This window comes from Physella acuta, unplaced genomic scaffold (genome assembly GCF_028476545.2).
Source record: "Physella acuta isolate Inbredline_101_S28 unplaced genomic scaffold, ASM2847654v3 ptg001756l, whole genome shotgun sequence".
Classification (NCBI taxonomy): Eukaryota; Metazoa; Mollusca; class Gastropoda; family Physidae; genus Physella; species Physella acuta.
In genome coordinates, this window is record NW_026733266.1 from 181,572 (window position 1) to 197,462 (window position 15,891).

A 15,891-nucleotide genomic window follows, 5' to 3' on the forward strand; every position below is an offset into this window, starting at 1 on the left:
ACATGTAATTTACAGCGTCAGTTTGCCTTGCATGTTCGCTTTAGTACTTAAATTTTCATCATCGGCTTGTTAGGGCTGATCCAGTAATAATTCTTTCTTTCTTGTAGCCTCCTTTCATTCATTTAAGATGGTTTACTTATACATAGATCTAATACAAAACCTATAACTATGTCTCACCAAATCAATATTTATTTCGATCTCAATATTTACATAAAATTAAATTAAAAAATTAAAGTGTGGCATCACAATTATTTTCCACATTAAAATTCACTTTAATTTAAATTTAGATTTCTATAAATTAAGTATTTAAACTGCTTGTGACGTAAAATAAATTCGCCTAGCAACTAAATACGCAGCGAATGACAAAATGATACAAACTCACCGACTTACTGTCTTGTCATTAAACACAGTTATTTCCCTTGGTTAGAGTTTAGCATGAAATGGAGGACACACAGCATGCTTGTGTTTTACAAGTAAAGAGAGGTCAGTGCAATCAGCCGGTGCACGTACTGAATGACTTGCTGCACTAATGTGGCCGCACTAATGTTTGACTGCACGGACAGACGGACAGACAGCTAGACGGACAGACTTTTAGACAGACTGACGGACGGACAGAATGACGGACGGACGGACAGACGGACGGACGTACAGACAGACAGACCGACAGAACAGACAGCACATCATTGTTTTTTTTAATTATTTTTATTGACCGTTATATTATAGCATGATGGAATACCTTTACTACGCCTCTGAATGTAGATTTTTTTTTAAACTTGCAACAACAGATAAGTGTCCTTTTAATTAGGCCGCCATGACAGTTATAGTATTGTATCGGTGGGTCCATATTTGACCGTAAGCGCCGTGCACTGGTAGGAATGGGGTTAAGATTAGGATTAAGGTCTTGTCTAGGCTCTGGAATACCTGTAAGATTAGAGTTAGCTCTGGGGCTAAGGTAACCTCTGGGTCTGGGGTAGCGATACAATAAAAAAAACTTAGTTCCGAATACGCCGTGCCGCCGGTTTTGTACCGATAGTGTATTTATATCGAGACCACGTGACATGCGCTATCTTTAGAATCACATGATACTAGCAGATAAGGGTCTGCACGGCTGAGGCTACTGTATGTTGGACAACGCTACACAAAATGGCGCAGAGTACGGGCTGAGAGAGACAGTGATGGTATATCTCAAGACAGGTGGCGCTAGACTTGCAGGGGATTGGTGGCACTAAAACAGGGATAAGGTGATGAGGTCAGGGTCACCATCACCAGACCGACGTTAAAATGGAACCCCTGTTTAGGAGAGCTAGGGCACACAAAGACAGGTCACACATAGATCGATTTTGGAATGATAGGCTAGGACAATTCTCTAGAGAGCTGTAGTTGGTGGCCCATACTCCAATAGGACAGAGAACTCTGGAGAGCTGTAGTTGGTAGCCCATACTCCAGTAGAACTCTAGAGAGCTGTAGTTTGCGGACCATACTCCAGCAGGACAGAGAACTCTGGAGAGCTGTAGTTGGTAGCCCATACTCCAGCAGGACAGAGAACTCTGGAGAGCTGTAGTTGGTAGCCCATACTCCAGCAGGACAGAGAACTCTGGAGAGCTGTAGTTGGTGGGCTATACTTCAGTAGAACTCTAGAGAGCTGTAGTTGTTGGCCCATACTCCAGCAGGACAGAGAACTCTGGAGAGTTGTAGTTGGTGGGCCATACTTCAGTAGAACTCTAGAGAGCTGTAGTTGGCGGGCCATACTCCAGCAGGACAGAGAACTCTGGAGAGTTGTAGTTGGTGGGCCATACTTCAGTAGAACTCTAGAGAACTGTAGTTGGCGGCCCATACTCCAGCAGGACAGAGAACTCTAGAGAGCTGTAGTTGGTAGCCCATACTCCAGCAGGACAGAGAACTCTGGAGAGCTGTAGTTGGTAGCCCATACTCCAGCAGGACAGAGAACTCTGGAGAGCTGTAGTTGGTGGGCTATACTTCAGTAGAACTCTAGAGAGCTGTAGTTGTTGGCCCATACTCCAGCAGGACAGAGAACTCTGGAGAGTTGTAGTTGGTGGGCCATACTTCAGTAGAACTCTAGAGAGCTGTAGTTGGCGGGCCATACTCCAGCAGGACAGAGAACTCTGGAGAGTTGTAGTTGGTGGGCCATACTTCAGTAGAACTCTAGAGAACTGTAGTTGGCGGCCCATACTCCAGCAGGACAGAGAACTCTAGAGAGCTGTAGTTGGTGGCCCATACTTCAGCAGTAATGACCCCACAGGATATCTAATATATAAAGCTCAGTTCTGTATGTAATGCATATGTTTGTCGTTGGAATTGGATGCATTTAAGTGTTAGAAAATTATCGTGCGCATTTGTCTAAATTTATGAGCTAAAAAATTACTATTGAAAGTGTTGGCAAATAATATTCATTTTTCAAATTATAGTAACAATTGTCGGCATGTTCATTAAACACAAGTTTTAAAAAAATATCATCTTTTACAAAAATTCTAATTATGTCTTTATTTAGTCCTATAGCACTTACTTCCCTTTGATAAATTAGGAAAACACAATTACTTCCCTTTATAAAACCATTGCATTAGTCGAAAATAATTTACTTTTTAATTACTTTGTTTTGGTGTTGGGAAAAAAAATAATTACATAATTAGCGGGGATTGATCAAGTGCAAATGTTGTAGGTATTTTACGGATAAGCTTGGAGTATTAAAATTGTTCATTAAATTGAAACAGGCGCGTTCGTTTAAGTGAGTGCAAAAGACTATGAATAAGTTGGGGTACTATAGTCGTTCATTAAGCTAAAACAGGTGATTCCGCCCCAGGCGTTTATGTTCGCGTTAGTGTTTTCTTTGTGTTTAGGTGGGTTTGCGTTAGTGGTTGCGTTTTGATTTGGTTCGTTTTTGTTCTTTCTTTTTTCGTTTTTGTTTGTGTTTTTTTCTTTGGGTTTGTATTTGTGTTTTTGGTTGGTTTTGCGTTTGGATTTGGTTTGTTTTCGTTTGCTTTTTCGTTGTTTTTTTTGTTGGTATTGGTGTTTGTGGTTGGGTTTGTTGTTAGGTTTTTGTTTTCGTTTGCTTTTTTGTTTGTTTTTTCTTTGTGTTTGTATTGGTGTTTGTGGTTGTGGTTGGGTTTGTTGTTAGGTTTTTGTTTTCGTTTGTATTTGTAATTGTGTTAGCGTTATGTTTGCGTTTTACTGTTTTGGTTGGTTGTGGTTTGGGTGGGCAATGCCGGGTTTATGATGATTACTAAACACACAGGCAATGGTCTTTAACAGAAAGGTTTTTCACAGAAGCCAGAGCAGGGCCTGGCCGGGACGGCTAGTTAATACTAATTGTTTCGCTGTCTGTCTATGTATCTATCTGACAAGAACGCTCTAGAGAAAACACAAGGAAAATAAAAACATGCATAGTAATTCGAAAAACGAAGTATGACGTCGACACATTTAGCACAGAGTAGAAAATAATCTCAAGCCGGATAGTGCACACATTAATATGACGTCATTGATTATCGAGTAAACATTCAATACAAAGGCAATTTGGTCTAATCTAAGTGGTTTGCGTGAAGAGTTTCTTTCATACAATTCTTCGGGTAGGGGCGAAGCCCCACCCCCGCGTAAGAACGTCTGAGGCCCCCCCCCCCTCCCCAACTCAAAAGAAATTTCCTCATCGATACTCTATAATAAAATTACCGCCTAATTTATGTGTCTAATCTAAAAAGTGGTTTTCTTGCAATGGGACGGTAGACATGTTTTTTTTGGGGGGGGGGGGGGGGGGGGGGGGGGGTTGGTTTTAGTTTAGAAAAAAGAGACAGCACTATCAACCTAGCGCCCGGTGTATCCTTCCTCAACGGGGGATTTTTTTCGTAATGTTTATATTGATAAAGATGAAAATGGCATTGACGTCGATGACTGCAAAATATTATAATGTTTAAAATGACGGTAATAATGGCATTATTAGTGGGGATTATTATAATGATAATGAATACAATTCTGACCGTTTTAATTTCCTTGACCAGCGACATGCATGTACAAGTAAAAACCTCAGTACTCCAGTACCCGTAGGGTCCTATACAACTGTACCAGTACCTGTAGGGTCCTATACAACTGTACCAGTACAGTGCCAGATCATCGGAGCGTTACGACACAGACTTTAATATGTTTCTCATATTGATTATTCTACGTCTATAAATACCTACCAAATCCCCCATTCCTAACACAATTGGACACACTAATGTTATGTAAATGATAATCGCCTTACGTTAGACTTCAAGACAGCAAAAGTAGTTTTTTTTCTACCAAACGCTGCATTCTATATTGGGCTGAGATGTTGTTACACACATTTTCTAATTGTGGTGACGTAATCATCCGGCTAAACCTACTCCCCGTGCCTGACTAATCAAAGTAACAAATTGGACGATTGCTCCCAGAGTTTCTTTCAGGTATCTATTAGGGAGAAAGGGGGGGGGGGGGATACTGCTCCCCCCTCCCCTCGAGTACACCCCCGCCGGACGAAAATGCAAGAAATATATAATTTATAAATAGAAAATATAAACATTAGCCAGTATTTCATCTGTCATTGCAAAATGTATCTCGTCAAAATTAGTCCCCTTAACTATCTACGTACATTCAATATTTTTGTACTAGTTTATATTGCTTGGAGATGCTGTTTTCCCTCAATATTAGTTAGAATCAATTCTAAAAAATTAAGTCAAGAATGTCAGTTGTTAAGTACCACATGTGACATGTGCTAGTGACAATTTGACATGTGAAATGCTGATCGGTCAATATATTGTGCTATTTATAGATAAAACATGAAGTCGCAATGAAATCAAGGAAAGGTATGTTAGATATTTCATAATTCATGTTTTGTAAGATTACCCATAGTTGTAGTATTTGTTAATCATACCATAACGATATTATGTTTCTTCCCAAGCTTTAATTTCTATTTCGTCTTCCACGCAAAAACCTTTTCACACAAGCCCACATTAAATAAAATCACATAACACAGTAAACAGTGATTTTTTTTTTGACTCGTCCGATTGTATACTTCAGTCCTGTCGTTGAAATCAGAATAACCGTTAATTTCAATTTTATGTCATATCTACTGCCTTTCTTAAAGTTATACATACTTGTGTCATATTTATTGCCTGTAGTATTGTTATAGTTACTTTTACAATACCTGGATATACCAAGGTAAAAGCTAATCAAGCCAGTTCGATCTACTGATACCAATACAACGATAACACTCAACTGATCGAGTGATAAACAAACATTTAAACAAGGGTCAAAAGTCAATTCACTGGGCAGACGGGTACTCTGTTGTGATCGGCTGCTGAACACTGGACAAGGATTAGCTTAAAGGATTAATCTATAATCCTTATTTTTTCCAGGTGAATATATCTGTTAATTTGTTTAGGCAAAGCAGGTGTGTGTTGATTATGTTCGCGTAGTTGGATTTTAATTTTAAATTGTGTGCTGTACTTTTTAGCGCAATTTCCATTCTGGAGAATTGCGTTTATTAACCCGTCATTTCTGGATGTATGAATGTATGAATGAATGAATGGATGGATGTGTGTCCGCAGCTTTAAGTCGTATCTCCTCCTCAACGAAGCAATATCGATGACTAGTTCCAAAAGCAATTATGTTAAGAAAGTTACGAGGATGAACATAGGCTATAAAAATTCCGGGTTTCTTTCATGGATTTCCCGGAAAAGCCAAAAAACCTCGAAAAAAAAACAGTTTTTAGCCCATATCTCGGCAACCAGACCACTTAGCGACTTGAAACATGTACCAATCGATTCCTGCCATAATTTAGAACAATATTGCCGAAGAAAGTTTTCAAAAATATCCTTTCGTTCGGTCACAAAAATTTTTTTGAATTAATTAAAATTTGGACCGAATTAGTAGGCATTTTTTCCAACCACACCACACGCGTCATCACGTTCAATAGCTGCACCATCACGTTCTATGGCTTCGTCATCACGTTCAGTAGCTAGGCGCGCAATGGTTTTTAGTCATGTAACTCTATTGTAAATAAAACATGTAAAATACTGAAATTTTTTTAAAATAAAAAAACGTTTTAATAACTAACCAATGGTTTTACTAACCCTGCTCTTGATTTACGCTACGACAGAGCTATTTTTAGATAACATAAGGAAATTGCGCTAAAATTGTCACTAGACTTTTTAATTAACTTGTTTTATTTATTTAAAACAATATTCACACAACTCTTTCTGAAGAAAAAAAAACAACAAATTTCTGGAGTTTCAGTGTTTTAACATATTTGATCTCCAGGTGGATGTACCATCTTAAATTGCTGCTTTATTATATCGGACATTTCTGTTGTGAAAAATAATATTTGTAGTTATTTATTATGACTAATCTTAATTACCTCGAAAATTTATGTTATGAAAAAATATTTGTAGTTATATATGACTAAACTTAACTACCTGGAAAATTTATGTTATGAAAAAATATTTGTAGTTATGTATTATGACTAATCTTAATTACCTCGAAAATTTATGTTATGAAAAAATATTTCTAGTTATATATGACTAATCTTAACTACCTCGAACATTTATGTTTGAAAAAATGATGTTTGTAGTTATATATGCCTAATCATAACTACCTCGGATATTTATGTTGTAAAAAATAATGTTTGAAGTTATGTGTGACTGTATACAGCACCATCCGAAATTGCTAATCTATAAATTATTTAATATTTAAATGTTTAAAGCCAAAATTAGCTTCTGTGGGTAAAATTAGGTCTCAAATCAGGAGCTAGGTTGTTTATCATCGCAGCTCTGTTAGGTTACATTGGGAATTTGTGACCAATAATGTTTTTATCAAGATGGTGTATTAAGATTTTCGCGTTTAGAAATTCGAGTCAATCAAATTTCGCATGAAGAAGTTAGTGTAAAGTAGAGTTTATGTGAATGAGATTCTAAGAACGTCTATCTAAATTTATGGTTTCAAAAATATTAGTCAATATTAGTCAATACATATGTCTATCTAAACAAATTTTTAAAAAGATTTTAAAGCAATAAGCCATTTCAAGTTCCTTAATCATCTTAGTGTGCAAGAATCGTAACGTTTTTTTTAATCTAATCTAATCTATCAGGGACAAAGCCAAATGAGAAAGACATTACGTTTAAAACGGAGCATAATGAGTATCTGTACATTCTATTGATTGTCCAAATGATGAACAGATAATGTGGATAAAATGTAATGTTATGTTATGATTAGATTGGTGAATCTGTAACATTTAGGTCACCCACACACCCACCCACACATACACACCTCTGTAACATTTAGGTCACCCACACACCCACCTCTGTAACATTTAGGTCACCCACACACCCACCCACACATACACACCTCTGTAACATTTAGGTCACCCACACACCCCCTCTGTAACGTTTAGGTCACCCACACATCCCCCTCTGTAACATTTAGGTCACCCACACACCCCCTCTGTAACATTTAGGTCACCCACACACCCACCTCTGTAACATTTAGGTCACCCACACACCCACCTCTGTAAGAGTGACCCACCCACCTCTGTAACGTTTAGGTCACCCACACACCCCCTCTGTAACATTTAGGTCTTCCACACACCCACCTCTGTAACGTTTAGGTCACCCACACATCCCCCTCTGTAACATTTAGGTCTTCCACACACCCACCTCTGTAACATTTGGGTCACCCACACACACACACCTCTGTAACATTTGGGTCACCCACACCCCCCCCCCCGTAACATTTGGGTCACCCACACACACACACCTCTGTAACATTTGGGTCACCCCCACACACACACCTCTGTAACATTTGTGTAACCCACACCCCCCTCTGTAACATTTGGGTCACCCACACACCCCCTCCGTAACATTAAGGTCACCCACACACCCACCCACCCATACACACTGAGACATACGGACAAGATTACAAAATTATGTTTTTCCGTATCAGTGAGGTGTAAAACGTCGAGATTTGTAAAAATCTCGATTTTTTTTTTTGCACGATTACAATAAATACTTTCTCTATACTTCGTATATACGAGAAAGTAAAAACATAAGCAAGCATATTGCGTTAGCAAATTTAAAACGCAAATATTTTATATCTAGACTCTAGACCGTTTTTTAAAGTGAATTTTTTTTGTTTTGCTGTTGTCACAGTGAAATCTAAATACATTTCTTATGCTGTACAGTAAAGCTAAACACTAAGAAACCTAGAAACATGTAGTCCTACTGGAATTGTTGGATTTATGGGGAGGTTGTGTGTGTGTGTGGGGGGGGGGGGGGTAATAGATTCAGATTGTTTTCGGGCAAAAGCGACTTTCATGGCATTCTTTATCAGGCGCAATGAGGAATATTGCCGGAAACTTGCGAGCTTTAGCGTGATGTAACCCGTATTGTTCTCAATACATATAGCCTACACCCACACAACACGTATTACCATGTAAGATGTAAGGATGTAAGGGCCTGTAGCCTACACATCTACAACACTCATTACGATGTAGCTTACACTTACACCCATACAACACTTATTACAATGTAAAATGTAAGAACCTATAGCTTACATACAACACTTATTACAATGTAAAATGTAAGAACCTATAGCTTACATACAACACTTATTACAATGTAAAATGTAAGAACCTATAGCTTACATACAACACTTATTACAATGTAAAATGTAAGAACCTATAGCTTACATACAACACTTATTACAATGTAAAATGTAAGAACCTATAGCTTACATACAACACTTATTACAATGTAAAATGTAAGAACCTATAGCTTACATACAACACTTATTACAATGTAAAATGTAAGAACCTATAGCTTACATACAACACTTATTACAATGTAAAATGTAAGAACCTATAGCTTACATACAACACTTATTACAATGTAAAATGTAAGAACCTATAGCTTACATACAACACTTATTACAATGTAAAATGTAAGAACCTATAGCTTACATACAACACTTATTACAATGTAAAATGTAAGAACCTATAGCTTACATACAACACTTATTACAATGTAAAATGTAAGAACCTATAGCTTACATACAACACTTATTACAATGTAAAATGTAAGAACCTATAGCTTACATACAACACTTATTACAATGTAAAATGTAAGAACCTATAGCTTACATACAACACTTATTACAATGTAAAATGTAAGAACCTATAGCTTACATACAACACTTATTACAATGTAAAATGTAAGAACCTATAGCTTACATACAACACTTATTACAATGTAAAATGTAAGAACCTATAGCTTACATACAACACTTATTACAATGTAAAATGTAAGAACCTATAGCTTACATACAACACTTATTACAATGTAAAATGTAAGAACCTATAGCTTACATACAACACTTATTACAATGTAAAATGTAAGAACCTATAGCTTACATACAACACTTATTACAATGTAAAATGTAAGAACCTATAGCTTACATACAACACTTATTACAATGTAAAATGTAAGAACCTATAGCTTACATACAACACTTATTACAATGTAAAATGTAAGAACCTATAGCTTACATACAACACTTATTACAATGTAAAATGTAAGAACCTATAGCTTACATACAACACTTATTACAATGTAAAATGTAAGAACCTATAGCTTACATACAACACTTATTACAATGTAAAATGTAAGAACCTATAGCTTACATACAACACTTATTACAATGTAAAATGTAAGAACCTATAGCTTACATACAACACTTATTACAATGTAAAATGTAAGAACCTATAGCTTACATACAACACTTATTACAATGTAAAATGTAAGAACCTATAGCTTACATACAACACTTATTACAATGTAAAATGTAAGAACCTATAGCTTACATACAACACTTATTACAATGTAAAATGTAAGAACCTATAGCTTACATACAACACTTATTACAATGTAAAATGTAAGAACCTATAGCTTACATACAACACTTATTACAATGTAAAATGTAAGAACCTATAGCTTACATACAACACTTATTACAATGTAAAATGTAAGAACCTATAGCTTACATACAACACTTATTACAATGTAAAATGTAAGAACCTATAGCTTACATACAACACTTATTACAATGTAAAATGTAAGAACCTATAGCTTACATACAACACTTATTACAATGTAAAATGTAAGAACCTATAGCTTACATACAACACTTATTACAATGTAAAATGTAAGAACCTATAGCTTACATACAACACTTATTACAATGTAAAATGTAAGAACCTATTGCTTACATACAGCACTTATTACGATGTAAGATGTATTAAGATATTGACAGGACATATAGCCTACACCCACACGACCTTATCGGGATGTAGTATGTTGTTGAGAGGGCTTATAGCCTAAATACATACACCAGTTATTACAATGTAAGATGTTGCTGACGGGACATATAGACTACACACACACGACCCTTATTTAGATGTAATCTGTTGTGTAGAGGGCCTGTAGCATAAATACATGCATACAGCACTTATTAGGATGTAAGATGTAATCTGTTGTGTAGAGGACCTGTCGCCTATACACATGCATACAGCACTTATTACGATGTAAGATGTAATCTGTTGTGTAGAGGACCTATAGCCTATATACATGCATACAGCACTTATTACGATGTAAGATGTAATCTGTTGTGTAGAGGACCTATAGCCTATATACATGCATACAGCACTTATTACGATGTAAGATGTCCAATTCAGTGAATCTGATAACAGATCCCATTGATGGGGTTATCGCTTGAAGTTGAAGTTTAAAACTTGTTTGTATTTGGGTAATCTTTAAGTGTACAAGCGGTTCTCAATCTGTTTGTGTAGAGAGGTCTTTCATTGATAGGTGTGTGTGTCTGTGTGTGTATGTGCGTCTCTGTCTGTGTGTATATGTCTGTGTGTGTCTGTGTGTCTGTGTCTACGTTCAGGTTGTGTCTATGTCTGTGTGTGTATCTGTGTGTATCTGTGTGTCTGTGTCTGTGTGTGTATGTGTGTGTCTGTGTGTGTGTCTGTGTATGTGTCTGTGTCTGTGTGTGTATATGTGTGTGTCTGTGTGTGTGTCTGTGTGTGTGTGTCTGTGTGTGTGTGTGTCTGTGTGACATGGCTAAGAATGATCTCCTGCGCAAAATTTTTATCTTGGTATGTTTTATGGGTGTGTGTTGTATTTGGTGTGTTATATGGATGCTTTATGTTTGGAAATTGGGCTGTGTTTTTTATGTGTGACGTGTTTTAGTATGTGAAGAGTTTTTACTTTGTGTGGAATGTTTGCTATGTGTGAAGTATTTTAGTGTGTGTAGTGTGTTTGAGATGCTCTTGGGCACTTTTTTTGTTCGCAGTACTCCGCTCTGCAGTTATCCGTTGAGCATCTTTCCCAGAGTTTCTTCCAAGAAGAAAGTCTACTCCCCCCCCCCCCCCCGAACGAAATGGAATTTATATAGAAAATATAGTTTTTACAGTGTCCCCCCCCCCCCCTCCGGAGAAAAAAGTCTGGAAGAAACACTGATCTTTCCCGTCATTGTAACGTGTGTGTATGTGTGTGTGTTTGGTATGTGTGACGTTTATTTGTCTAATATTACTAATATTAGACACGATTAGTATGTGTAGAGTGTTTGGGGAGTGAATTGTTCGCAGTTCTTCGCTCCACAGTTATCCGTTGCGCAGTTTTTCATTGCGCACCATTCCGGTCACCGTACCGTGCGTGTGTAGTGTGTTTGGTATATGTGGTGTGTTTAGTATGTGTAACGTGTGTGTGTAGTGTGTTTGACGTGCGAGCTAAATTTGATATGCATGATAACACGTACCATGAAACGAAACACCACACAATCGCATGTCAATCCCCAGTTTACCCCACTCCAATCCATATCCTATTCTAGCTATTCCTATCTCCACTGCCTAATTTTATTCACGATTTTATTACATAACATCGTATTTTATACAGTTAATTGTAAGATTATTAATTTTAAATGCACAGGCAATTTTCTCATAAAAAATGTGTATGTACATTTAATTAATGTTTTTTAATTTAATTATGTACTAGTTGAACATACACTCAGGCCGATTAAGAAACGTAATCGATTGCTTTTAGTGACGACATAGGGTTGCGTCCCTTGTGAAAATCATCAAAGATTGGCTAACCAGACAGGTACATAGAAATATAAGTGGGATAGTTAAAATACGCAGTGATGTTAATCATATAAGGCCAACATGTGAAGGCGGTACCTACAGTTGCACATATTTTACACGGGACTATTTAACATTGTCTGCGCCATAACCTTAAACTCTGACCTAACCCGAATTCGTTTTGTACCTTAGAACTAGGCTCGCAACGTTACTCAAAAACCAACAACAGCCTCGTTTTCAAACAACCCCTGAGAATTCTTTGTTCGGGTTGAAACAGTGAAAGGTCAATACAGCAAGAATCTATTTTTAGCTTTTGAATTACAAGTCACGTGATCACGTTAGGTTAAGAAAACAAACAATGCGATCAGCAGGGTTGTCAAACCTGCATGTCGCTAATTACATTACCTGCATGCCGCTAATTCCTTTACCTACAACGAGACTAATCTACTGCACTAACTGTATTGTTATTGATTAGGTGTTAATGTGCCGGGTAAAAAAAGAATAATTCACGTGGTTGTGTACAAAACCTGTACATTTACGTACACAGCATGTACATACACGTACACAGCATGTACATACACGTACACAGCATGTACATACACGTACACCACAGCATGTACATACACCTACACTAATTACACACAACTTGTACAAACTGTAGATGCACGTACCAAAATATACACAGCTGATACATACACAACTATTACACACACGTAAAAAAAGTACACACAACTTGTACACACGTAGACAACCTGTACATAAACGTACACAATATGTACACAATATGTTTACAAATCGTTACACACCTACACAACCTGTACATACACATACAAAACATATACACTGTACACACACGTACAAAACATATACACTGTACACACACGTATAAAACATGTACCCAGACCTACACAACCATGTACACACACACGCCAATGACCTATTGTCCCAGAAACCATGACCTAACCAGTGACAACTGTTATTCACGCTTGACTGAACACCCGACACACGAGCGTGTCAACACACAGGACTGACACCATGACTACACACCTTCCCTTTGTCAGTGAGTGTTGACAATGTCACATAGCCCCTGTCATACAGCGCCCCTAGTTTACACTCGACACGTGTTGAAGGCTGTAATAGATTTGATTCTAAATTAGTTTACAAGCTGTTCGTATTAAACGTAACACACATGTTTATTGCGCTAGTATGTAATTGGTGTTTTTAAGCCACTAAACCCACGGAGGTTCGCTCATCTTAGCAGGTAGGTTGGAACTTTTTCGTTTTTGCTGACATAATTAACTTCTTCATTGTTTAAATCATAGCGGTTATTTTGTTAAGATATTAAATTAGTTTAAGCTGTGTTTCTTTTTCAGCAATTGAACTTTGAACTCACCACATAAACGGTAAATATGTATAGGGGGGGGGGGGGGGGCTTTTGTCATTACAATACTTTTTCCCTCATCTTTTCACTGTTTCATACCAATGCATATAAATTATGTTGTCATCAATTTAAAAGCACACAGAACACAGAATAAAGTGTTGTATGTACGTAGTTTTTCCTACATAAGTTATTTAAAAATCTCATTTGAGTAATTTTTTAGCGCAAATTCCTTTCAGGAGAATTGCGTTTATTAACTCTTAATTTCTGGATGTATGAAAGAATGAATGAATGAATGGATGGATCAGTAGCGTACGCAGTGGGGGAGCAGGGGGAGCGGCCGCTCCCCCTCTGGCCATTTTCAGCAAAGTGGCGCCTTTTTGGAAAATTTTTAAACTCAAAGTTTTAAACAATGATATTTGTTTAAAAAATTTTTTGGTCGGCACATCTATGTAAATCACATTTCATGCAACAATTAAGCATTATTGTACTAGTCTAGTAGTGTCTACGTTTACAACACGTATTAACAGCTGCATCAGTTTGCCATTCTAAAAATAACCATTACGATGCATTGCAATGTTTAAAAAACCTCTACGGGTAGTACCACTTGGCAAAAGGGGTATTAAGTTTAAGGCAACTGTATAATATATTTGCTTACGAATAATTGAATTAGAAAATGTTATACATCAAACTTCACACATAATTCCTTTGTATATACAGTTTGAATCGTGTGATTAATTTTAATATAATTACAATACAGAAACAAATACAACTGATGTGGCACCTCTATTTAAATTTACTTATGAGCAAACTGCGTAGTGGTGTGGAAATTTTGACGTCATCACAATGAAGTAGTAGTATTCTTACAGTTTGGGCGATAGTGATTACGATTACAAACTATATGAAACAGTTACAACCCCCCTCCCCCATGGACCCCTCTGTAAAATATTGTCATAATACCACTGCTACTTATTTAAATCTATTTCTGTAAATACTGTAATATATATTTGTGTAATATATATTTGAGTAATATCTATGTATGTTTAGAACAGTCATCTAAAAACGAACGCTATGTTCACTCTGAATAGGTTATCTCCCCCTCCCCCCCCACCCACACACACCTCACAACCGCAATTGTGTAGAGCGACATCAATGTCACACCTAGGTATACACTGGGTTGGATAATTGACCTAAAGTGACCGGACAGTGGCGAATGAAGTTGAACCCCCCCCCCCCCAACACACCCCGAACTGATCTGTTAAGTACATGTAGACAAACGCGCAATGGTGTATCAAAGTACCATGCCGCAAAAAAATTAGCTTTTTAAACGTAAAACTCTGTGAATATTGTGTTTGCAATTACCAGTAAAAAGGTGTGTGAGCAATACAGTGATCTAACCCATACCTATCACTATGTTAAAAAATGATCTTTAAAGAACACAAGGAAGCGGTAGTTAATTAAAAATATACGATCTGAACTAAAAGATGGATATTTAGTTAAATGTAGGCATTTAATCCGAATTTTTTTCTATTATATCGAAAAGCGTGGTTTTATACCAACTTTGATTTTAAAAACTTTCATTATGCTGTAATACTTTAGCATTTATGATGACGATATATTAAATTTTGATTATAGACAAAAACACTTTGTAAACACGAATAGTGTTAAACAATTTCATTATATTCTAAAGTAATTATTTATTTGTTTTGACATTTATAATTAAATGTGTAGATATATACATATTTATATTAAGAGAGTGATTATTTCCCCTATTTCACTTATCTTAAATAATTTCCCAGGAATTATTATGTAAGAATTTTTTTTACTAGAATTACAAAACATATTGTGTTACCTATATATTTTTTGTTTTGTTTAGATTGATACAATTTTTGTTTTGTCGGCCTACATTGTGTGTTTTTTTTCTTATTTCTTCAGAGTGCTACTTTCAATTTATTTTACATCATAGCAAAGTAATGACATACAGCTAGTAATTTTATATATATATATATATATATATATATATATATATATATATATATATATATATATATATATATATATATATATATATATAATACACGTATATAGAACGTGTTAAAAATTCGGCGCCTTTTTTTGCCCTTTTCGCTCCCCCTACAACGAAAACCTGGATACGCCTCTGGGATGGATGGATGGATGGATGTGTGTCCGCAGCTTTAAGTCGTATCTCCTCCTCAACGAAGCAATATCGAGGACTAGTTCCAAAAGCAATTATGTTAAGCAAGTTACGAGGATGAACAAAGGCCAAAAAAATTCCGGGTTTCTTTCATGGATTTCCCGGAAAAGCCAAGTAGTAATTTACGCTACTTCCGATTTCTCA

The 15,891-nt window shown here is 36.5% G+C and overlaps 1 protein-coding gene across 2 annotated transcripts in view; it reads left to right on the forward strand.

Annotated features, from left to right (window-relative positions):
* The first annotated feature begins 5,184 nt into the window (after positions 1–5,184).
* The window catches only part of LOC131930320 (long-chain-fatty-acid--CoA ligase 5-like), a 36,847-nt gene continuing 26,140 nt past the window's right edge, over positions 5,185–15,891 (forward strand). Inside the window, exon 1 of one of the 2 annotated variants that reach the window (XM_059286740.1) lies at positions 5,185–5,381. The gene's annotated coding sequence lies outside the window, so the exon portion shown is untranslated. Of the gene's footprint in view, positions 5,382–13,045; positions 13,416–15,891 lie in introns of those variants that run through there. The other variant, XM_059286741.1, reaches the window with a different exon arrangement.